At 44.3% G+C, this 24806-nt stretch overlaps 1 protein-coding gene and 1 long non-coding RNA gene across 17 annotated transcripts in view; one reads left to right on the top strand and one right to left on the bottom strand.

The window, feature by feature from the left end:
• LOC139075580 (uncharacterized) lies at window positions 1–24470 on the bottom strand. The gene is made up of 2 exons (XR_011526137.1): window positions 24100–24470; window positions 1–268 (listed from the first exon to the last, which is right to left on the bottom strand). It is a non-coding gene; the product is annotated as an uncharacterized lncRNA (long non-coding RNA).
• The window catches only part of ZFAND6 (zinc finger AN1-type containing 6), an 80997-nt gene continuing 80622 nt past the window's right edge, over window positions 24432–24806 (top strand). For 3 of the 16 annotated variants that reach the window (XM_070572766.1, XM_070572658.1, XM_070572668.1), the window contains exon 1: window positions 24462–24739. The gene's annotated coding sequence lies outside the window, so the exon portion shown is untranslated. Of the gene's footprint in view, window positions 24740–24806 lie in introns of all 16 variants that reach the window. The other 13 variants (XM_070572823.1, XM_070572677.1, XM_070572803.1 and 10 more) reach the window with 12 other exon arrangements.

Genomic DNA, 24806 nt, shown 5'->3' with positions numbered 1-24806 from the left:
TAGTTTGAATAGGAAGGTATTTATTAAGGGTTAAAGACAGATCACAGAATGACTGGAGACACTAAAGAAACAGACACTGAAATGAGTCTCCAGGAAGGACTCCCAAAACCACAACACAGAACTGTGTAGCCACAGAATCTTCTGCTTGTGTGTGATCAAGAAGCTTCAGAAGCAGGAAGCTGCCATCCCAGCCATCTCCAAGAAGCCACCTCCTAAATCAGGAAGCCAACAGCAACCACCAGCTCTATACAGCCACGTGTGAGTCCACCTGGTTGGTAGAAAGTGATTCACATCTTATATTCCAGGGATAAGAGAGTCTGGAAAATATCATTTTTAGCTCCGTCCTCTCAATTAGAATGAGTGTGTGTTTATCAATCCAAGTGTTTACCACATATGCTTTGGGTTTGGTGTGTGTCCTTAAAGAGCCAGACATGTTTACTTTTTTTTTTTAAGATTTTATTTTTTCATTTTTCTCCCCAAAGCCCCCCAGTACATAGCTGTATATTCTTCGTTGTGGGTCCCTCTAGTTGTGGTATGTGGGACGCCGCCTCAGCGTGGCTTGATGAGCAGTGCCATGTCCGCGCCCAGGATTCGAACCAACGAAACACTGGGCCGCCTGCAGCGGAGCGCACGAACTTAACCACTTGGCCACGGGGCCAGCCCCGACATGTTTACTTTTTTAAACATGTGAATTATTGGACAAAATTCTGTCCCTAAATCTCAGTGGCTATGGTTCTACTCCCCATGATCCAACTTTCCAGATGCTCAACTTTCCAAATGTCTTCCCGGACATTTAAAAGTTTCTGTTCTAGCTCCTGTTGGCATATACTCATGGCTTTTTAGAACATGGAACCAAACATTTGCCCAAACTCCCACTAGAGATCGCGAGGTTGCAGCTGCTCATCTAGAACATGATCATATTTCCCAGTTAGATGAACCATTACTATTTTCTGGACCAGCTCAAGAGGTTTAGCAACTGGCCTTGACTTTCTCTGTCTCCCAAAATGCATTAAAAAGCCCTTGTAACTTATAAGACACATAGGTGAGGAATATCTTGTTGGTATCCTTGGGATTTACATCAAGATCGCTGAATTCAAATCCTGACTCTCACATTATTTATATGTCTAATTTGGGGCAAATCATTTAACTTCTTGACATAGCAATTTTGTCATCTATAAAACAGGCCTCATACTGACTACTTCATAAAGCTGTTGAGAAAAGCAAATGAGACAATGTATACAAAACACTTGTGTAAACTGAAAAACTATTGGCCTGAGCTAGCAAGTAGGCTACATCACATGAGCCAACTCCCATGAATTTATTAGGGCTGTCTGGAGAACTGTGTTGAGAAGGATTCTGAGGCTGTCTCTGGGTTCATTGAGAAATAGTGCAATTGCTGGCAGAAATGTCTGTTGTAACTACCAAATATTGTTGGCATTGGGAGGGCAATCACAGATGTCACATATTTGATATTATCACTCTAGATGAGTGGATGTTGTAATTATCATCATAATGGCAGAAGTCTTCTGGGGCAGCCTTAAGATGACAAAACTCTGTCATTAAAGAAGCAGCAGAAAATCACCTGAAAGAGAATGTGGCTTGAAGAAACAAGTGATATATATTGTTGGACTAGGAGTTGATTTCCCAAACAGCAACTCCCCCCAGGGACTCAGTGGGCCAGGAACAGAACTGAACATTTAGCTTCTTCTCATCTGCTCACTTGTCAAGTCTCCGGGCCAGGCCCTCTTCCATTGCCATGACACAGACTCCAGAGCAATCTTATCCCCTCCCATGGATTCAAACACCTCCGTGGATATCTTTGGCCCAGATCTCCCAGGGTCTACACCTCTGTATCCAACTGCTGTCTGAACATTTATACTTGGTCTGTATGAGACCCAGTGTCCAGTTGCAAGCAACAGAAAACACCTCTGGCAAATTCCAGTAGGAAAATACTCAATTTAAAAAGATATTAAGTTAACTCCCAGAATCCCTGAAAGGACAACCAGGCAGCATAGCAAAGAACAGTGTCAAGGATCATGCCCCAGAACTGCCAGCAGTGGACATAGGCATAGCTTCTCGGGCCACTAATCACTGAGATTGAATAGTGAATGCTGTAGCTAGAACAGCTGTCACTACAGCCTCTGAACGCCGTCAGCGCCTCCCTCTCCTGAGTGGATTCTGCTTGGCTACTGCTGTTTTGAGTCTTTATCTTCCAAGCCAAAGTCTGGGGGTGAAGTGTCTGAAGGACAGAGCCTGGGGCATATGTCCATGGTTTGGACTCAAGGAAGTCTCAGAAAGCAAGCCTGATTTTTAGCTTTATTGTGGGAGGTAGCTTCTGCCTCATAAAGTTTGAAAGAGGGCTTGGAGGCTAGGTGGCACTTTTGGGCCAAGGTGTTTAAGAAGACAGTGTGTTTCTCCACTTTCTCTCCAAGGCCCTAGATGGTGGAGCCACAAGGCGGAAGGACCCTGGGTCCCTAAACACATGTCATCATGCTGACTTGGAATACCTGCATTGGACCATAATGTGGACCAAACAATTTTTTTTGTAATAAAAAACTTTTATTGTGTTAGGCCACATATATTGTGGAGTTAATTTCTTAGAGAAACTTGTATTATTCAAACTTTTATAGTGGCCAAAAAGAATTCAAAATTTCTACTTCATTGCCTCAACAGATATCTCAAATTCAGCAGGTCATCCTTTACATCTCACAACTCTAAATTTGCTCTCCCTTTTATTTTCAATCTCCCCAGCCCTCAGTCAGAACCCTGGTTATCACCTTGCATTCCTCCCTCTGCTTCACTCTTGACATTCAACTAGGGACCAAATCTTGCAGATTCTCTCCTCTCAATCTTCTCCTCAGCTTTCCCACTTCTGCTGCCTTGGCCTATTCACCAATTCTCATCTCTTCTCTTTCTACTGGGTCAGTCTCCTAATTGGTCCCTGCCCTCACTGGCTTCAGCTACAGTTCATCCATCCATCCAACCATCCATTCAATAAGTATTTATTAACTGCATTAATATGTTCTAGATAACGTAATACTATAATAGGTGAGTCTCTGACAGAGATGATTGAGAAGACCAACATTAATAAAATAATTCCACTAATAAATACATAATTACAGGTGCTAGGAAGGAAAATGACAAGTTGTCATGAGAGCATCATAATGGGGCCTTAAACCGGTCAAGGGGCCAGGGAAGCCTTCCACAAGGAGGTGACCTTTGGGCTGAGGTCTAAAGGATGGAGGCAGTAAATTGGCAATGGGGGTGGGACTAAGATCTTCCAAGCAGAGGGAACAGTGAGTGTGAAGGTTCTAAGGCAAGGAAGAACAGGACCCGTTTGGGAAGCCAAAAGTCCTATGTGGCATAGGCATCAGCCGTTTAATCATTGTATTCCGAGGACCTAGCAGAGTACGTGGCGCGTAACAGGTGTTTCAATAGTTTGTGAATGATCCAGTGAATGAATGAATAAATGAGGGGATGGGTGATGGGGACAGATGGACAAGATATGAAGCTGTAATTCATGGCACATTCTACAATTGAGAAACAGAGCTGCAGCCTCCTCGTCCGTCTCCCTACTCCACATTTGCCCACCTCCAACCCATACTCCACCCTATGGCACAGGTGCTTACACCCATCATGGCACTCAGCACACTGTATAATTGACTGGTTATTGTCTTCCTCCTCCCCCATAATGAGTTCCACAGGAACTTGTCTTGTTTACCAATATAGCCCAGCACCCAGCCCACTGCCTGCATAGAGGAAGCATTGCATATTAATATTTAATGAGTTAGTAGGCATAGGAGGTAAACACCAAGCATCAAAGTCAGCGGTCAGGAGAGGTTGGAGTTGGCAGTGAGTAAAACACAAGCCAACTGCCAGCATCTGTTGGCACAGAAGAGGCTGAGAGCCAAGGGGAGCACATACATGCTGGCGGCACTTGAGAGTCATTTGGAGACAAGCCCAGAGCCAGCAGAGGTGAGCAAGGACACAGGTGCAGGACACTCAAGCAGGAGCCACAAGGCAGGCCCAAGTCACTGGGGAAGCCATCCTTCCAGCTGCTCTAAAGGTTCTGGCTTACACCTGCCAGGTCACACCATGGCCTTCAAAAGGAAACATCCACACCTGACGTTTCACCAATTCTCTACTGCATTGTGGCTCTGTGTGTATGTCTGTGTGTGTCTGGGCTGAACCCCTGGGACACATGTACCCCTGTTGTCAGGGGGACCTCCCCTTTCTATAGTCTCTACATCCTGCCAATGCCCTGCCCAGTGCCTTAGGGAGCCCAGTGCTTCCTTAGTAGGATCTAGCAAATGTGTGTTAGAGGAATGAATAGCCAGCAGAAGAGAGAGCACGGGGGCCTGGCAGTCAGACCAGCTGCTGGGGAGGCCCCTAAACAAACAGAACCTTTGCCAGGAAATCTAACACAAAGCGCCGTGGATGATTGTGAGGTTGTTGCTTGAATGTTTCCTGTTTGCTTGCTTGAAACCAGACTTCCTATAGTGTCTATTCTGGTCCTCTCGTTTTGACTTACCATGTTTCAAAATTATCAACTTCACCATTTCATTCCGCCCTTTGGGCTCCTAGTTTCTGCAACAGATAAATTGTATCTTTGTGCATTTGCTCATTAAACATTCACTGAGTCCTGATTGTGCTAGAGACTAAGTCGCCAGACTCGAGATTCTGTAGGAGAATCTGGTGGGAAAGACAGCCAAACAATAAACACGCCTAAACCAAAGTGATAAGAGAACAAAGCACCCAGGGGACACTGGGAGCAGACACCCAAACAAAAATAATGTATTATTTGATGTTCAATGTTTTTCCTGACAATTTTCTCATGTATAAGAATGACATGAACTGGAATTGGGGGAATTTGGGTCAGAGGTGCCACTAATTGTTTCCCACACACCCAGCTGTGTGGTCTTTTAGAGCATCCGGGAACAAACACCAACCCTGCAGCATTCAGACTTGCAGGGATCAAGCCTGGGGGCTTTGCCTTGAGGCCAGCAATTACTTTGTACACGGTCTCACTTGGTACACGTCCACTCCTCACTCTCAGCTGCCCAAGGACTTCAGTCCTTGAGCCTCACCACTCTGTCCTAGAGTGACCAACTGTCCCTGTTTGCCCACGATTGGTTCAGTTTTAGAATTGTCCCAGAAAATCCTTCGGTCCTGGGTAAACTGGGACAGTTAGTCTCCCTACAGTCTATGTCCTTTGCTGTACTTGTTGACCCGCACACATTCCAGGGCAGCTGGTCTGGATCGGGGCTAATAGAGGGAGAGGCATCAACTGCTGCACAGAAGGATCTTGGTGTCAGCACCTGCCTCTCTGATGTAGTGCCTTACCAGCCCCAGCTCACAGGATCCAGGCCTCTCAAACCTGCGGCCTGCTGATTCAGCCGTACCTCACCTGCTGAGTCCTGATGGAGGCAGGAAAGGCAGCTTGGAGCTCCGTGAGGAAGGGTGGAGGTTGTGCTGGTCTCGTTAATTACTCTATCTTTCTCAGCTAGCACAGAGCTCCAAGGAGCAGGGGCTCAATAATGAATGAGTTAGGAGTGGTCATGGTCCTAACTCATGGAGACATTCATTGGGGCTTAGAGTAAGCCCCTGACCCAGGCCACGTGCCTCCCTTCTCAGGTCTTCTCTGCTGCCATTTGCACACAGGACCTCCAGACACCAGGGACCAGCCTAGAGCATCCACATTGCCTGGAATCCAGCCCTCTCTTGTTTTCTCACCCCAAGGGAACTCTTTAAGCCGCCCAGGCCCCTTGGCCAGTAACTGACAACACTCTGTCCCTGGCCTTGCCTTGTTCCTGCCAGACTTCCCATGGCCCAGTGCTGGAGTTTCCACCTGCTGGGCAGATCTCCAGTTTGCTGACTGCCTAGTCACCCACTGTCTGAAGTCTGGCAACTGCCTAGATGAGGATCCTATGTTTTACCCTACACTTCCTCTGGGAAATCTATATGTTGACTTTTCCGAACTTCTGAGCTGGCAAGTCCTGTGGGTTCTTTCCCCACTGCCACCCAGCTGTACCTTCAGGGTCAGTTACAATTAGCCAGCGGATGAGGTGAAAACGAGGCTCCAAGAGAAGTGTCAATCTTCCCTCTTCATCCCAATCAACACATTTAGTCCTTGGAGAGCTGTGAGGAAGGTATAGGAGGAACATGGGGCTATTTGTAGACTTACAACCTCAGAGCTAGAAGGAACTGTCTGGGTCACTGAGCCCAGCCTCCAACCTGTGCAGGAAAGGAATCCTGCCACACTCTGCAGATAAAGGGGCCTTTAGCCTTTGCGTAAATCTACCTTGATGGATGTTCACGCCCTTTCCAGGGCCTACTTACTGATTGAGTCATTCTCACTGTTAGGAAGTTTTCCCCACATATTCATCTCTTCTAAGGAAGCGAGCCCCTTGTCGTGCATGACGTATTCTGATGGTGAACACTGGGATTCTGGAGAGCTCAGCGGCCACCATTTTGATTGGGGTGAGGGCTTTCCTGAAGGAAGTGATCATCTCCAGTTGTGTCAACAGGTCCCAACAGGTAGCTCACTCAAATTAGGCTGACATGAGGAAGGCTTGTTTCATAAGGGACTATTTACTAAGTTGTAGGTGGGATACAGGAGAACTATAGGGTGGTGCAGTGACCTGCCTTATGCAGCAGTGGAGGTCTTACTTGGTAGCACTGAAGGATGAGGGGAGGAAACCTGGAAAGATGGAGTCATGTATAGGAGGCTGTCTATCAGGACCACCTAGGGGCTTTCAGACACACTCCCCACCCTGAGACTCCCAATGGCAGGGTGGGACCTGGGGCAAGACTGGGTCTTCAGGGTAGTTTCCTGGAGCCATTACCAGCAAGTACAAGCTGGATATCAGGACCTGCAAAACCAAGAATTTGGATTTCACTATTGGATCCACAGGCTGAGTTTGGGGCTAAGAAAGAGGAAAGTTTGAGGGCTCAGTACTCAGGCAGCTGCTGGCCTGGAGCAGGAAGCCTGGGCAACGTGCATAGATAGACTGTGAGAGTCCCTGCAAATAGAAGGTGTGCCTGGGACCTATCGTAACTGGCCTCTGGTTATGGTCCGGGCCTATGTTGCTTCCCAAGATTTCTTTACCACCCCAAACCCAGGATCCATTTCTTTGAGTAACAGACCACTCCTTCCTCTCCCCACCAGGGAGCTCTTTCTACCTGACTGGAGTCTTCCGTGTCCCTGTCAGTTCAGATGGGACCCCACACTGAACTAATCCTGGTGGCTGGCCCTGCTTGGCTAAGGTCTCTTCTTTGGGCCGGAGTCTTGTTCTGAGGGGCCTACCTGCTACCCAGTCAGTTTACGATCCAACCTAGCGCTTCTCAAAGTATAAGCTGCATAAAAAGACCTAGGGATCTTGTTAAAATGGCAATACTGATCCAGTAGGTCCTGGAAGGCAAAGAGGTGGTGCATTTCTGACAAGCTCTCAGATGATGCTGAGCTTCCTGTCCACAAACCACACTTGATTAGCAAGGCTTTAAACCAGTGGTTCTCAAACTTCAGTTGGATCAGAACCACCTGGAGAACATGGTAAAACCACAAAGGCCCAGGCCCTTTTCTCATTCAATGAGCCTCAGCCTCAGTGGGCTGTATTAGCTCTCCAGGTGATTCTGATACACAGTGGAGTTTGAGAACCATTGCTCTAATCCAAGACTGATCCCTGCATGTTGCAGGTGGCTGGCCTGATTGGGTAGTACCACCTGCATTTGAGACCCTCGCACAACCCCCTGCCAGAGGCTCCTGGAAGAGTTGGCTTCCCTAAAGAGAGCTTTATGTTGTCAACCCTACAGATACAACTGGAGTGGGCCTCAGTGCCCCCTCCCCTTAGCCCATAGCTTGACCAGGAAGATATTCTGTTGGAATCTAAATTATCATGGAGCTCCTATTAACTGGAGCTTTCAGGGAACGAAATGTGCCCGGCGCGGGGGTCACAAAGGCAGGCCATAGCTAATGAATCCTTCCATGGCAAACCTCTGTGGTACCCCTTCTTCTTCCTCCCTGGGATCTGTTGATGCCTCCCCTGCCTTCTTCTCCTTGGCCTATCTGCATGCCAGGCCAACAAATGTGAAAAACAATTGCTTTCCCCATGAAATAGGCTGACATACTTTGGCTGCCAAACGAAATTAAAGATTCAGAAACAGTTTCTTGCTTGGTGGAAGACTGTGAAAATGGTGAGAAGGAAAGGAGGCAGCCATGAGGGCAGCCCAGTGGAAGTATGGTGAGGCATCTACTATCCCTGTCATCTCCAACCCTTTAACCCCAACCAGGATGCACAGGAAGAATATTAAAGCTGATTTTAGGCCTCCCCTCATTGCAGCAATGGTACTGTCAAGGCCAGAGCATCATCATCTGCCCCAAAAACCTGAGATGTGGCCAGGATCCTTGACCTGGGAACTGGCTGGGTCCAAGGCTCTGCAAGGATCTAGTTTGACATTATGGGTCTCCTACAATGCCCCTTATCACTCTCAAACCATAGGTCCCCTTCTGCAGAGCTCCAGGTCAGCACTGGTATAGGTTGTCCTCAATGCCCACAGTTAGGTTGGCAAACTACAACCCACAGGTCAAATCCAACTCACTACCTATTTTGTATGAAAAGCTTCATTGGAACACATCCATGCTTATTTTACATCAGTGGTTCTCATTGGGGAGGGAGGTTATGTTCCCTTCTCTGCCTCTTTGGGGACATTTTGGGTTATCATAACTGAGGGCTCCTACTGGCAAATAGTGGGTAAGCCAGGGATTTTGCTAACATTCCTCAGCACACAGGATAGCTCCCATAACAAAGAATTCTCTAGCCCAAAATGTCAATAGTGTCAAGGTTGAGGACACCTTTACATATTGTCTGTGGCTGCTTCTGAGCTACAAGAAGGTTGAGTATACGTTTCAGAGACCATATAATGTGCAAAGCCTAAAGTGTTATCCATTTGGGCTTTGTATTAGTCAGGGTTCTCCAGAGAAACAGACAATAGGGTGTGTGTGTGTGTGGAGAGAGAGAGAGAGAGAGAGACAGAAAGAGAGAGAGAGACAGAGAGAGAGAGACTGATCAATCTATTTAAAGAATTGGCCAATGTGATTATGGAGGCTGGCAAATTCAAAGTCTGTAGGGTGGGCTGGCAGGTTGTAGACCCAGGGCAGAGCCTAGGCTGTAGTCTAAGTCCTAAGGCCATATGCTGGGGAATTCCTTCTTGCTTGCAGGAGGTCAGTCTTTGTTCTGCTCAGGCCTTCCACTGATTGGATGGGGTCCACTCACATTATGGAGGGAAATCAGCTTTACTCAAAGCATTTAAATGTTTAAATCTAAATATTCAAAGCAATTTAAACGTTGACCTCATCTAAAAACACCTTCAAGAAACATCTAGAATAACGTTTGATCAAATATCTGAGCGCCATGGCCCAGCCAAGTTGACACACAAAATTAACCATGCCAGGCTTTTACAGAAAAAGTTTGGAGAACACTACACCAGAGCAACCCTGGGGAGTCACATTTCACCAGAGCTGAAGACATGTTGGCTTGGGCCTGTGAGAGAATTTTGCAGAAGTCAACTCTCTACTTTGTTCAAAGTGGGCATGATCTTGGGTGTCAAGCAGGAAAATGGAGAGCCACCTGTGATGAGAAAGCTGTGGGCATGCTTCCATGGCTCTAGCTGACTGACTCTTCCAAGAGGAAAGTCCACCCTAACCATTCTCACTCCCTTTGTGGACACAGCCCTTAGTCTAGAATGCAATTTCACATGCAACATTTTCTTTTGTTCGTTGAAATGACCCTTTAAAGCAGAGTCAGGGCAGGTAGTATTGTTTTACTGGGAGATAACTTACAAGCCTTGGGGCTGGAGTGAGAACAGTGACCCCCGGATTCCCAGCTAGCGTCCTTGGAATCACAGTTCACTGCAGGCTGACCGACCAGCCCCATTTTTAGATGCAGGACTTTAGGTGCTAAAACTGGGGAACTCCCTGGCAAATTGGGATGAACTGGACACCCTACTTCACCACCTCAGGCACCCTAGTACTAATCAGAATGAGCCAACCAGGACCTGGGGGCCAGGAGCGAATCTTCCCTCAGTCAGGTGCTCGTTCGTGTGCTCTCCAAACTCCAGAAAAGAAGCATGAGGGCGGCTTGTAGGGAGATGGCAAGGAGCTTGGTGACTCAGCAGTGAGACCGGCTCCGGCGCTGCGCCCCCTCTGGCAGCAAATGCTACTGCTTGCCCATAAGTGTCTTCATCTCTAAAATGGTGGATCTTTGAACACACCTAACTGTACTATTAAAGAAATTTTTAAAAGATTATGCTTTCTTTTAGCACCAGAATAATACTCATTCATAACAGCAAACAGGAAAATTCAGAGGAGGAAGAAAAATGCTTAAAGTCTAAATTTCCACTAATTCTAGATTTCCCCAGATTTTTTCCCCATGTACAACATTTTTGCTTGTTTTTATCAACCAGTAATCATACTATACAGTTTTATTAGGTTTTTCTTTTTTTTAACCTTTGTTTTTTTAAAGATTTCTTTTCAGATTATAAAATACAAGGTCATCAGTGAAAACAGGAAAATACACAGAAAAAAGGCCAATAGTAATAATCATCCATAATCCCATTATTCATTACTAAAATAAAACTATTAACATTTATGGTGTATAATATTCTCATCTATTTTCCTAGGCATATATGTATATGCATCTGTATATGTAAATATAAATATATATAATTTATACATCTGTTTACATATAATTTAGTTTTTATTATAAACAGTATATATTCATTAAAAAAATTTAAACACTTCAGACCCATCCCTCAGAGACAATAAACACTATTTTCAATTTAGTATCTATCTTTTCAGGCATTTATTTTATTTGTATGTATACATGTATCCATATTTTTAACACAAACATGATTTTAACATAGTACTGTTCTGTGACTTGCCTTTTTCATTTAATATATTATCGACATTTTCATGTTTATAGAACTTTCTCTTCTGCTTTAATTACTTAACTTTCAAAGGTAGCTCACAGACTTTTTGTAAACTGAAATACTCCACTGAATGGCTATAGCTGTTGAAATTCTCTTTGGCATTTCTTTGTTGTTGTTATTCCTGATTTTAACATTTTTAAATTATACAAGCATATGTGGGTACATTCACATTGTAAAAATTCAAACTATAAAGAAGAAAAAAAAGGAAAATCTTACAGTTTGCCTTCTTCTCATCCCCACCCATACTCCTGTCCGGCAACAGCCGCTAGTGACAGTTTCTTTTCTAAGCACTGACATATACGTACACATTTACTTAATCAGAATCACACTGTACTGATTGTTCTGCAACTTGCTTCCGCCAAACACACAGAAATCAACAGGGCCTTCACTAACCTACTCAACGCCCTTACTCTTTACCAGATTTAGAAAAAGGGACTCCTCCTCAAACAAAATATTTTTGTTAGCGTGTTACTGCTCAATCTGATCATCTCTGCCGAGGATGTGTTCCAGAGCACAGCAGGCAGCAGCCTGGTTGTGCACCTATAGGCACCCACACTCTCATCCACGTATACCATGAACTCCCTGGACACCAGCGTGCTTGGGTCTCCAAAATGTGCACACTTTATCTCCAGATGAGGAATCTGTGATATACTCAGAGTTGGACAGGAGGCAGGAAGTGGGGCAGGACGTGAACAAGAAGAGACTTCAGTGGGCTCTCAGAATACATGTGGGACGGGCTTTAACTACATGCACATGTGTATGCCATTGAGCGTGTGCATAGCCATGTGTGCCAGTGCTAACTTAAACATGAGGACCTGCAAGCTCTCGTATCTCAGTATGTGTCTAAGATGTCAACGAAGTTCTCTTGGCTATGGCTCACTTGTGCAGTGAACAACCTGAACTCAAGTCCACAGCAGCCCTGGAGATGCACTTGATTGTATTCAACAGCTACATAGCAATCCATAGGATGGCTGTATCATAATTCAGTTAGGTGTCCCCTTATTGATGGATATTTAGGTGGTTTTCTCCCTCTCTCTCTTTCTCTAAATCCATCTGTCTGTCTGCCTAGCTGGCTAGCTAGCTAGCTGCCTGTCTCTTGTCATTACAAATAATGATCTTAGAAACTTCTCTATTCACACTTTTTCTGTGTATTTCTGTGATTAGACTACTAAAAATGCATTACTGGGTCAGAAGTAGGTGCATTTTGAATTTTGAAAACTACTGCCTCCTGGTATTTTCGGGCCCCAAAATGAATGATTTAGAGTCCCTATTTCATTGTGCCCTTTCCAGCTTTAAGTATTATTAAATCGATTTTCTAAATTTGGAGGCAAGACATGGTATCTCACTGTTGTTTTACTTTGCATTTCTTTGCTTACTAGCTAGGCTGAACATGTTTACAACTTTGCTTGCCAATTACTTTTAGTTGCTTGCTAATTGGCTGTGTGTCCTTACTCATTTATCTATTGCAAGAGACCATCTAATTTTAGCCCTGACTGGATTAGATAACATTTATAACTACTCTTTACTGAGAATTTATTTTTGTGCCAGACACCGTGCTAAGCACTTTGCATAAACTGTTTTTCATTTAATCAATCTAAGGAAGAAAACACTATCTCCACTTTCAAGATTAGGAATTGAGGCTTAGAGAACTTAACTTGCCTCAGATTACATACCTTGTAAGTGAAGGAGCCACAATTGGAGCCCAGCACTGACTGCCCAGTGCTCTAACCACTGAGCTGTTTTGTCACAAGGGTCTCTGGTAACCTTAACCACTTTGTGATTAACTGACTGATTCATTCACTTAACAAACATTTACTGAGGGCCAAAAATGGGGCAAGCACATATCTGCCTGGTACCAGGCACTAGTGGGGCTGCCAGGTGCTACCTATAAGCTTGACACCCACAGTGCTGAGCTAAAGCTGTTTTGGGCTGATAAGAGATGAGGGCAAAGAGCTGTGAGGAGAAGCCAGATGAGGAGCCAAATGGAAAAGACCACACTGACAGGAGCGGTGGCCTTTGGTACAACGTCACCAACATTCTGTGACCCAGCAAGGCAAGAATAAATACCACAACCTCACAGTTCTTCCTCCCTCTCACCTCCTGCCAGTGTTTGCCATGGACCAAACACAGCTGGAGGCCAAACGACAAGGACACTCACTGAGGCAGTCCACGCGGGTCAGCCTCTAAGGCACAGCATTGGGGAGAAAATATGAAAAAAGCATATCTAGAGGGGCAAATAAAAACCATCCAGAATCCTGTCTCCTGCACATCAGTGCTGGGTCCCAGAAACGGCTGGGTGTCCATTCGGCTTGTTCAGTGAACAGGATGCACCTGAGAAGGGGCCAGGCATTGGGGTCTGTCGGCCCAAGGCCCAGTCAAAGCAGGTCACTGCTGCATGGGAGCTCACTGGAGGGGAACAGGTTCTGATGGGTGTCTGAGGGGTTACTGAGAGGTTTTTTTAAAAAATAAAACTTTTATTTTAGAAACATTTTAGATTTACAGAAAAGTTATGAAGATAGTTGAGAGTTCCCGTATACCCTACACCCAGTTCCCCCTATTATTAACATTTTATGGTACATTTGTCACAATTAATCATCCAATATTGATACATTACTAACTGAAGTTCACACTTTATTCAGATTTCCTTAGTTTTCACTTAATGTCCTTTATCTGTTCCAAGATCCCACCCATCCAGGATCCCATGCTGCGTTTAATTGTCATGTGTCCTTAGGCTCTTCTAGGCAGTTTCTCAGATTAAAATAGGCTAAATGAAGTGAAATTCTGAAAATACAAATGAGATGAGCCTAGTGTAGGAGAAACAAAGCCAACATGGAAATAAAACAGTGTGGGACCTCCATAGAAAAGAGAGGTAAATTCACCATCATAAAGTCTTCTGTATAAGAGAGAGAAGAAAACAGACATTCACTCTATGATTTTAGGAGAAGGGAGAAAGGTCCTAATGAAACCAATAGGAAGAAAGTAATTAAGATAAAGTATTTACATCAATTAGAAGCTATTAAAAAAGAGTAGAATTGGGGCTGGCCCCATGGCCGAGTGGTTAAGTTCGTGCGCTCCGCTGCAGGCGGTCCAGTGTTTCGTTGGTTCGAATCCTGGGCGCGGACATGGCACTGCTCATCAAACCATGCTGAGGCAGCGTCCCACGTGCCACAACTAGAAGGACCCACAACGAAGAATATACAACTATGTACTGGGGGGCTTTGGGGAGAAAAAGGAAAAAAATAAAATCTTTAAAAAAAAAATGAGAACTATAACTGAGGCTAGAAAACAGCCTAATCATATTAACTCCTATCAAAGGAAGTCACATAAATTGAGCAGTTAATAATCAAAATAGCCTTGTAGAGAATGTAAACTGGATAAACATTTTCATCTTATAATAAGGATGGTCTTGCCAGCTAAGCCAGCGTATATGAAATCCAGCAGCTGAACCTGCCTATCCCTTGGACAGTGCTGTGATGGGCACTGCCCACAATCCCATCTCTGAAATTCCTTTGTCTTTGCTTCCAGGGTGACCAACCCTCCCCCACTTGTGATTGACACATGCTTCATTCAGATATTTTAGGGCATTAGAAAAGGCTACATGAACAATGGAAGGCCTGAGGACCACTCTCTCTTTAGCTATGAAGTTCCTAGGCACAGGTCCATGGTCCACAGATAGGCCCTAGGGGCTATGGGAACTTTCTAAAACAGATGGAAAACTTTACATACAGTTTGCAGTTTTCTAAAGAGAGAACCTATAGCCTTCATCAGACCCTCAAAGAGGTCCACAACCTAAAAATGATGACTACAACCTTTAAACATCTGTACTTATGATCCTTACGAGTTGGGTTTACAATTTAATCTCAGCAGACTTTCCATCCAAGGGCTTGGAGGCAACTCACATTAGCACTGGAGAACTCACAGTACAAGCAAACACTAACAAATGTGAAAATCTCAATGAAATAGACCATTTTCTATAAAAATATATATTGTCAAAATGGAGAAAACATGGAGTGAAAACCTGACTCCACCAGTGAGTCAAGCAGACACTGAGAAAGTTATCAAGAATAATATCGGAAAACCAATCTCACATATGAAAATATGTATTTAGGAGACTATAAGCATGATGGACAGACTGGAAATTATAAACACACCAACTTTTGGAACGGTCAGTGGGCCCACGGGGCAAGGCAATGGCTGTTCCCGCATGTGACCATCTTAAAGCAGATGGAGCTTGGAACCTAGAGAGGACAGGGGAAGGATTTGGTCCAGGGTGAGCTTTTAGTCCTCCCTGCCTCCTTGCTGCTGGGTGGGGGGTAGGGGTGAGGGTAGTGTTTGAATACTAGCCCCTGGGGCCGACCATGTGGCTGACTCTGTGTCTGAGTGGTTAAGTTCCCGTGCTCCTGCTGAGGCAGCCCAGTTTTCGCCGGTATGAATCCTGGGCACAGACATGGCACCGCTCATCAGGTCACGCTGAGGTGGAGTACCACATGCCACAACTAGAAGGACCCACAACTAAAAAACTATGCAACCATCTACTGGGGGGATTTGGGGAGAAAAAAAATGATGTGAATACTAGTCCCACCACTGAGCAGATCTCCTAGCTCCTTGCTCTTTTACCCAGAGGAACTACTTCCAGAGAAGAAAGCATACGGAGAAGACTACCAGGGACATTGACGGCTGGAGCAATGGAACCAACAACAACCAAACAAATAGCACAGACTTCTCTGCTGGTTTGATTGATGTTCTGGTTTTCTCTCTTTAAGGGTAAGTAGCCTTTGGCCTGAGAAAGTCTCCTGGAATTATCATGGAACAAAGGGTAAGGGAGAAGAACCTTTACCATAGGTAAGATGGGAGTTTAGAACCATTTAATGTAAGCTCATTTGATACTACCGATGAATTAGGCTACATCAAGTAGATATAGATGAAAAATCTAAAATAAAATGCTAGCAGATGTAATTAAACCACATAATAAAAAACACACCATAGCTATGATAAGTAACGTAAGAAAAATTCAGTAAGTTAATCTATTAATATACTACTTTATAACTATAGATCAAATTTGAAAATGATCTTAGAAATGATCTTCACAGATGGGGAAAAGTCAGTCATACAATTCAATAGCCATTTCTAATAAAAACTAAATATAAAAATAGAAATGACTTCCTTAGCATCATTTTTTAAAAAAGGTATTTATTCCAAACAAATTGGCATTTGTGAGGAACTAGTCCAGAGTGTCACACTTTGTCAAAATTATTTAATTTTGCTTGGAAAATTCTGGCTACGGCAGTAAGAAATGAGACATAAAAAGTATAAAAATTAGCAATGAAGAGGGAAAATACTATTTTATTAGTGACAAAAAACAATCAACTGGAAATTATTAGAAACTATTTTAAAAGATCAATTAGGGCCAGCCCTGTGGCCTAGTGGTTAAGTTTGGCGTACTGCCACTTTAGCAGCCCAGGTTCGGTTCCTGGCCATGGACCTACACCACTCATCGGTGGCCACGCTGTGGTGGAAACCCAAACACAAAATAGAAGAAGATTGGCAACAGTTGTGAGCTCAGGGCAAATCTTCCTCAGCAAAAATAAATAAATAAAGGGCTTGCCCAGATTAAAAAAAAAAAAAGATCAATTAAATGGCTAGATATAAAATAGTTATATAGAATTAAATATCATTATAATATATTATCAATGACTACTTTAAAAACGTAAGAAAAAGCAAAATTTCATCTACGCTATCAACAAAGCATAATATAAGTGAATTATTAATGAGAAATAATATGATCATGTGTATTTCTCTTTAGCATTTCACTAAGTTATATAAGATTAAGGAAATAAAATATATTGAGACTCTTTTTAAGCTGCGTCAATGAAAAAAAAATCAACCCAGCGAATTTCTTTACCGGCTGACCAAATTCTCTGAAGATACCTATTTCTCCCCCTGCTCCCCCTAATTGTTTTAGGCATAAGCAATCCCAATTAAAATTTTGGCAGGATATTTCTTGGAAACTGATGAAATTATTCTAAAGTTAACCTGGAGGCACAAATAGATCAGGATTTCAAATATAATTCAGAAGAAAAAGAGCAATAGGTGATGCAAAGACAAGGTCCAGTGGATGCTAACACTTATTATAAAGCAATATGATTAAAATATACGGGTTTTCAACAAAAACAAACACACTGCTGAAGTGGAATAACAAGACTAGTGGAAAAGCCCAGATCTAGAATTTATTACACACAAAAGTCAATATATGATAAAGGAGGCCTCAGACAAAACCCTGAGGAAGGGGAAGATTGATGCATTTGTTAGAATAATTGGTTAGAGATTTGGAAATGGACCAATTTACACCCTGATCTCATGGCAACATGAAAAAAAATCAAACTTCAGAAAAACAATTTTCAGGTCTAATTAGAGAGGAGGGAAACATACAGACTGATAAATTTCAATTTAACATGGTAAGTGCTATTGCAGAAGGAGGAATAAAGCATGTGAAAATACAAAAGAGAGGAGTCCTAATTTTGCCAATGGAGTCAAGAAAGCCTTCACCAAGGAGCAGGTGGTTATACTGGGTTTTGAGGGATGAGTAGGAGTTTGGTAGGGATAAGCAGAGAGTACCTGCACTAGGTGAGGTCATGAACGGGGCTGGCAACTGAATGAAATGAATGTTAGGAGATGGGCAGAAGCGTGGCTGTGAGTTGACAGAGCTGCTTGCCTGAGTATCTTCTTCAAGTGCAGTACCCTTTCAACATTTTTAAGACACTCTCTCAACATGATGGTGGTTTAGACCAGTGGTTCTTAAAGTGTGATTCATGGACCCTTGGGGGTCCCTGAAACCCTTTGAGGGGGTCTGCAAGGTCAAAACCATTTTCTTTCTTTCTTTTTTTTTTTTGAGGAAGATTAGCCCTGCGCTAACATCTGCCAATCCTCCTCTTTTTGCTGAGGAAGACTGGCCCTGAGCTAACATCTGTGCCCATATTCCTCTACTTTATACATGGGACGCCTACCACAGCATGGCTTTTGCCAAGCGGTGCCATGTCCGCACCCGGGATCTGAACCGGCGAACCCCAGGCCGCCGAGAAGCAGAACGTGTGAACCTAACCGCTGCGCCAGCGGGCTGGCCCCAAAACCGTTTTCATTATAAGAGTCATGATTTGCCTTTTTTGCTGTCTTCTCGAGTGTATAGTGGAGTGTTCCACAAGCTGCGTGATGTGGTGCTGCAACAGACAGTGCAGAGGCAAACAGGAGACTCAAGCTGTCTTCTGTGAAGCCAAACGCGAGAAAAGAGATGTGTGAAAATGGGACACGTTGCCGCTCTTCTTACTGACTTATATTCCGGAAAATATAGGAATTTTTCATTTTTGAGATATTCTTCATGTTAACCTGTAATAGGTTTGTTATTGCTTTTTTTAAATGAATTAATAAATATTTTTAAATGTCTCATTTTTAATTTCCAATACAGGAAATATTGATAGATATAACCCACATCAACAAAATTGCTTTGGGATCCTTAATAGTTTTTGAGCATAAGGAGATCATGGGACCAAGACGGTTGAGAACCTTTGATTTATATGCCAATGAAAAGGTCATTAGAAGAAGCATGATTAACACAAGTCTGTGAGAAGTTTTTCTAAGGGTACTTCCTCCGCCACTAACCAGAGCCTCAGATTCTGCTCTGGCCCCACCCCTCCCTGCCCAGTCCCCCCCTAGGTTAGAAGTCTAGATCCTGGGTGTGGACATGGCACCGCTTGGCAAGCATGTAAAGTAGAGGAAGATGGGCACGGATGTGAGCTCAGGGCCAGGCTTCCTCAGCAAAAACAGGAGGGTTGGCAGCAGATGTTAGCTCAGGGCTACTCTTCCTCAAAAAAAAAAAAAAAAAAAAAGATACTACATTTGTATTCATCCAGTGAATGTTGTGTGCCGACTTTTTGCCATAATGTGTTGTTAAGTGCTTGCATACAGCAGGGGGTAAGAGAGAAAGGCCCTCCTCTCACCAACTTGTGTACATAACACTTCTTATTGGCACTGTATGTAAACAATACACTTATAACAGAGGCACATAATAGATGCTCAATAAATGATATTTTAATAGCATTATTATCCCCAGCCCTTCCTCTGTGCTCCAGACCAGCATATCCAGTGTCTGTGCATCAGAGGCATTCAGTACGTCCAAGGCTCATTTTCTTCCCCCAAATACATTCTTGCATTTTGTAGTCCCAATTTTGGCTAACGGTGACACCATGTTTCCAGCATTAAAGCTAGAATCTCATCCTTTCCTTTCTTTCTTTAAAAAAACTTGAAACACTTTTATTGAGATGTAATACACACACCATATAAGTCATCCCTTTAAAGGATACGATTCAGTATTTTTTAGTATGTTCACAGAGTTGTTCTAATATCACCACAATCAAGTTTAGAACATTTTATCACCCCCAGAGAAACCACATACCTATTAGTAGTCACTCCTCTTTTCCTCCAACCACCCCCCACCCAAGCCTAGGCAATCGTTAATCTATTTTGTGTCCCTATACATTTGCTTATTCTGGATATTTCATAAATATGAAATCATACAATATGTGGTCTTTTGTGACTGTTGGCTTTCACTTAGCATAGTGTTTTCAAGATTCATCCATGTTTTATCAGTACTTCATTCTTTTTTATGGCTGAATAATATTCCATTATATGGATGTACCACATATTATTTATCAATACATTCATCAGTTTATGTACGCTTGGGTTGTTTTCACTTTTCGCCTATTATTGAAGACTGCTACTATGAACATTTGTTACAAGTTTTTGTGGGGACATATGTTTTCATTTCCCTTGGGTATATACCTAGGAGTGGAATTACTGGGTCATATGATAACTCTGTTTAACCTTTTGTGGAACTGCTGTTTCCCAAAGGGGCTACACCATTTTACACTCCTGCCAACGAGCGAGACTTCCACTTTCTCCACACATGTTATTGTCTGTCTTCTTGATTATAGCCACCATAGTGAGTATGAAATGGTATCTTGTGGTTTTGATTTGCATTCCCTAATGGCTAATGATGTTGAGCATCCTTTCATTTGCTTATTGGCCATTTGTGTATCTTCTTTGAAGAAATGTCTATTCCAATCATTTGCTCATTTTTGAATTGTGTTATTTGTCTTTTCATTTTTGGTTGTAAGACTTCTTTACATATTCTGGATACAAGTCTCTTATCAGATACATAATTTGCAAATATTTTATCCCATTTGTGAGTTTTTTCACTTACAAGGTATCAGTTGAAGTATAAAAGTTTTTGACTCATCTTTTTCTTAAGTTCTCCCCCCCCAACATCCAATTAGTCACAGATCTCACTGATTCTGTCTTAGAAATATCTCTGAAATGTACCCCAACAACCACTCGACTATACAACCTTCTTATTACTTCTCACCTGAATTAAAGCAAAAGCCACCAACTCCTATTCTCTTCTCTACATCCCCCACACCCGAGCCACTTGATCCTCCAGCTGCTTCCAAAAGGATCTTCCTAAAACACAAATTGAGCAGATCCAACTTCTTCATTCCAACTCGAGCAGTTCTCAAACTCCTCCAATAAGAATACCTGGAGCATTTTAACAATTCAGATGGCAGGTTCATAATCTGACACAGTAAATCAGAATCTCTAGGGGATGCGCCTGGGCACCTAGTTTTAATAAGCCCGCAGGTGATTCTCATTCTCAGAATAGTTTGGCCTAAAATGGCGGTTCTAAACTGGGGCTGATTTTGTCCCCCAGGGGACATTTAGCAATGTCTGGAGACATTTTTGGTGGTTACAAGTGGATGGTGGGGGTGTGACTATCATCTAGTGGCACTGGGGATGCTGCTAGACGTCCTACAATACACAGGGAAGCCCCCTCCAAAGAATTATTGGCTCCAAATGTCAACCATGCCAAGTTGAGAAACCCTGGCAGTGTTTGTAGGAGATAAAATACAAACTTTTGCATTTGAGGCTAGCCAGTTGGTCCCTAAATCTATCAAAGGTCTATTGCTCCATAGGAAACATCCTAAATTTAGTGCCTTAAAATGATTTACTATTTCTCACAATTCTGTGGGTGGACTGGGCAGTTCCGCTCTCTTACCTGGGGTTTCTTATGGAGAAGCTGTGATCCTGTTCAGTTGGGTCTCTCACTCCACATGGTCTTTCGCAGCGTGGAGGTTTTGGGGATACAAAGGGTGTGAGCTCTGCCATGTTCTGTTGATTCAAGAAGGTCACAAGACTGACCCAGATTCAAGAGGTAGGGAAATAGACTCTATCTTTTAAAGCAAGGAACTTGCAAAGAAATTTTGGCCGTATTAATCCACCCACCAGCCTACCTTTTCAATATGTCTCCAAGGGCCCAATGACTTCTAACCTAAGGGGGGACTGGCCAGGGAGGGGTGGGGCCAGAGCAGAATCTGAGGCTCTGGTTAGTGGCGGAGGAAGTACCCTTAGAAAAACTTCTCACAGACTTGTGTTAATCATGCTTCTTCTAATGACCTTTTCATTGGCATATAAATCAAAGGTTCTCAACCGTCTTGGTCCCATGACCTCCTTATGCTCAAAAACTATTAAGGATCCCAAAGCAATTTTGTTGATGTGGGTTATATCTATCAATATTTCCTGTATTGGAAATTAAAAATGAGACATTTAAAAATATTTATTAATTCATTTAAAAAAAGCAATAACAAACCTATTACAGGTTAACATGAAGAATATCTCAAAAATGAAAAATTCCTATATTTTCCGGAATATAAGTCAGTAAGAAGAGCGGCAACGTGTCCCATTTTCACACATCTCTTTTCTCGCGTTTGGCTTCACAGAAGACAGCTTGAGTCTCCTGTTTGCCTCTGCACTGTCTGTTGCAGCACCACATCACGCAGCTTGTGGAACACTCCACTATACACTCATGAGAAGACAGCAAAAAAGGCAAATCATGACTCTTATAATGAAAACGGTTTTGGGGCCAGCCCGCTGGCGCAGCGGTTAGGTTCACACGTTCTGCTTCTCGGCGGCCTGGGGTTTGCCGGTTCAGATCCCGGGTGCGGACATGGCACCGCTTGGCAAAAGCCATGCTGTGGTAGGCGTCCCATGTATAAAGTAGAGGAAGATGGGCACAGATGTTAGCTCAGGGCCAGTCTTCCTCAGCAAAAAGAGGAGGATTGGCAGATGTTAGCTCAGGGCTAATCTTCCTCAAAAAAAAAAAAGAAAGAAAGAAAATGGTTTTGACCTTGCAGACCCCCTCAAAGGGTTTCAGGAACCCCCAGGGGCCCATGAATCACACTTTAAGAACCACTGGTCTAAACCACCATCATGTTGAGATAGTGTCTTAAAAATGTTGAAAGGTGGGGCTGGCCCCGTTGCCGAGTGGTTAAGTTCATGCACTCCGCTGCAGGCGGCCCAGTGTTTCGTTGGTTCGAATCCTCGGCGCGGACATGGCACCGCTCATCAAACCACGCTGAGGCGGCGTCCCACATGCCACAACTGGAAGGACCCACAACAAAGAATATACAACTATGGACCGGGGGGCTTTGGGAAAAAAAAGGAAAAAAATAAAATCTTAAAAAAAAAAATGTTGAAAGGGTACTGCACTTGAAGAAGATACTCAGGCAAGCAGCTCTGTCAACTCACGGCCACACTTCTGCCCATCTCCTAACATTCATTTCATTCAGTTGCCAGCTCCGTTCATGACCTCACCTAGTGCAGGTACTCTCTGCTTATCCCTACCAAACTCCTACTCATCCCTCAAAACCCAGTATAACCACCTGCTCCTTGGTGAAGGCTTTCTTGACTCCTATGGGAGTTAAGGATTTGAATCCTGGCCACAATCCTAAATTCTGTCCATATAGTTCTTCTATCCAATGACAAGAGGATCGTGAACAGTTGCAAGTACCCCAGGCTGCAAAATTATTCCTAGTACCAGAAGAATCCACCAAATTGTTATAATTTACTATTTCCTTCCTTTCTTATATTTCTATAACAGCTTCCCATTTCCCACTAAGTCAACTACTCAATTTGGCTTTTAAGATCTATAATGATTGCCTCAAACTATCTAGTCTCCATTATAACTGGTCTCCATTATCAGAGATGATATCCTTGGGTAAAATCCTCTTTTGTTGGGTTAGCCCATTGTATGTTTTTAAAATTAAATTTGAATGTCTTTTAACAACACATTTCGAATACCTTTAGGCTCTGGACAAGCACCATCTAGTTTGCCAGTTCCCGTCCTATTGCTTACACTGGACTCAACTTTACATATTATATTCCTTGCCATGCCCCTGAAGCATCCGTTTGTCACCTCACAACACCTCACACTCTGTTCTTCAAACGCTGAACTGCATCTTCCAGTCTCTTTAGGAGAGCAGGAAAGTGCTTCCTTCTGTTCCCAGCATGCTTATGCACTCTTCAGTGCCCAAAACGAATGCCATCTCCTCCTTGGAGACTTCTTTCTGGCCTCTATCCTCTCTTCTACAATTAACCACTTCTTGTCCCAAAGGTCTACTGCAAAATACCTAACCCTTACAATGTCAGTCACATCAAAATCTCCCTTCTTCAAGTGAGATCTGACACGGGTGAGGATAGTGAGAAATTCACTTCAAGAGTAAACTTTAAAGGGGCACCAAAAAGCTCAGTAACCAAGATAAGCAACATTTTAATACTATATTTTTTAAACATCAAAATTAATGCAAAAAATTCTTGATGAACAAAACATCAACTATTAACTATTAAACAACTATTAAAGACAGGATCCTCAGGACTCAGTCTGCCTCCTACCTGTCGGTCCCAACCGAACCTCTCACTCATGGTAGATTTGAGTGACCTCGAACTATGCCTGATCTTGTACTTCTTGCTTCTGCTGCACGCGAACCCGAAGGCTGAGAAACTTCGGGAAAGCCATTCTCATCACCCCTTGCTGGAGCGCAAAGCGCGGCCTGCACCACTCAGCTGAGAACTGGACACGCGCTTTGGGAAGGGGTGGGAACCCGGTGCTGGTGGGGACGTGTGTGCCCATGCATGCGTGCTTGGCACACGTGTACAGGTGCGTTTCTACTCATGCTTCTCTTTCTAAGACCAGGCTCAGGACTGGGCAGAGTACTGCCTTCGGGCACGTACCCAGAGCTCGGACTTTGCGCTTGGTGGTACGGGGTTTCATGTGGAGAGATCTCAGAATTCCTTCTTCCACAATTGGCAGGTGGAGCGCAACTCTTTCTGGAGCCTCAATCCGGGACCGGAACACAGCACGCCCTGCGAAGTCGCTGAGGGACCTGAACCTACAGCCGAGACCTTTGAATCTCCGTCAGCCCCGACTCCAACCAAGTTCCCGCAGCCTTGCGGGAGAAAGAGACCGCGGAAGGAGAGCCCCAAGGGCCAGGCGAAAGACAGCACAGAGGCGGCAGAGAGGGCGGAGGAGCGCCTCCCCTCGCTCCGCCCCGGCCAATCGCCGTGCGCTCCGAGCCTCGGCCCCGCCCCTCGCCGCCTCCTGCGGCCCGCGGGCCCGCCCGGGCCGGTAATAATTAGGCTGCGGGCGGGGGATGCCGCGTCAGCGCCGGGCGCCGGCCAATCCCCGAGCTCTTCCCCGCGGTCGCGTCACAGGCCGAACAACCAAACAGAAAAGTTTAATAAACAGCGGACGGAGGGGCTGGCGGCGGCGGGGCCGGAGCGAGCAGGGGTTCGGTGGCCTCACCTGTGCCCCTTTCACCGGCGGCGACCGGCGGCGGCGGGCAGCGCGTCAGGCGGAGAGGGCCGCCGCCAGGTGAGGAGTCCGGCTGTTGGGGCCGGGGCGGCCCAGCGCCGCCCCTCCCCCTCCGCTCCCTTCCCCC

This window comes from Equus przewalskii, chromosome 1, assembly GCF_037783145.1.
Source record: "Equus przewalskii isolate Varuska chromosome 1, EquPr2, whole genome shotgun sequence".
Lineage (NCBI taxonomy): Eukaryota > Metazoa > Chordata > Mammalia > Perissodactyla > Equidae > Equus > Equus przewalskii.
Note: the sequence above shows the minus strand (reverse complement) of the source record. Positions and strands in the feature narration are given on the sequence as shown.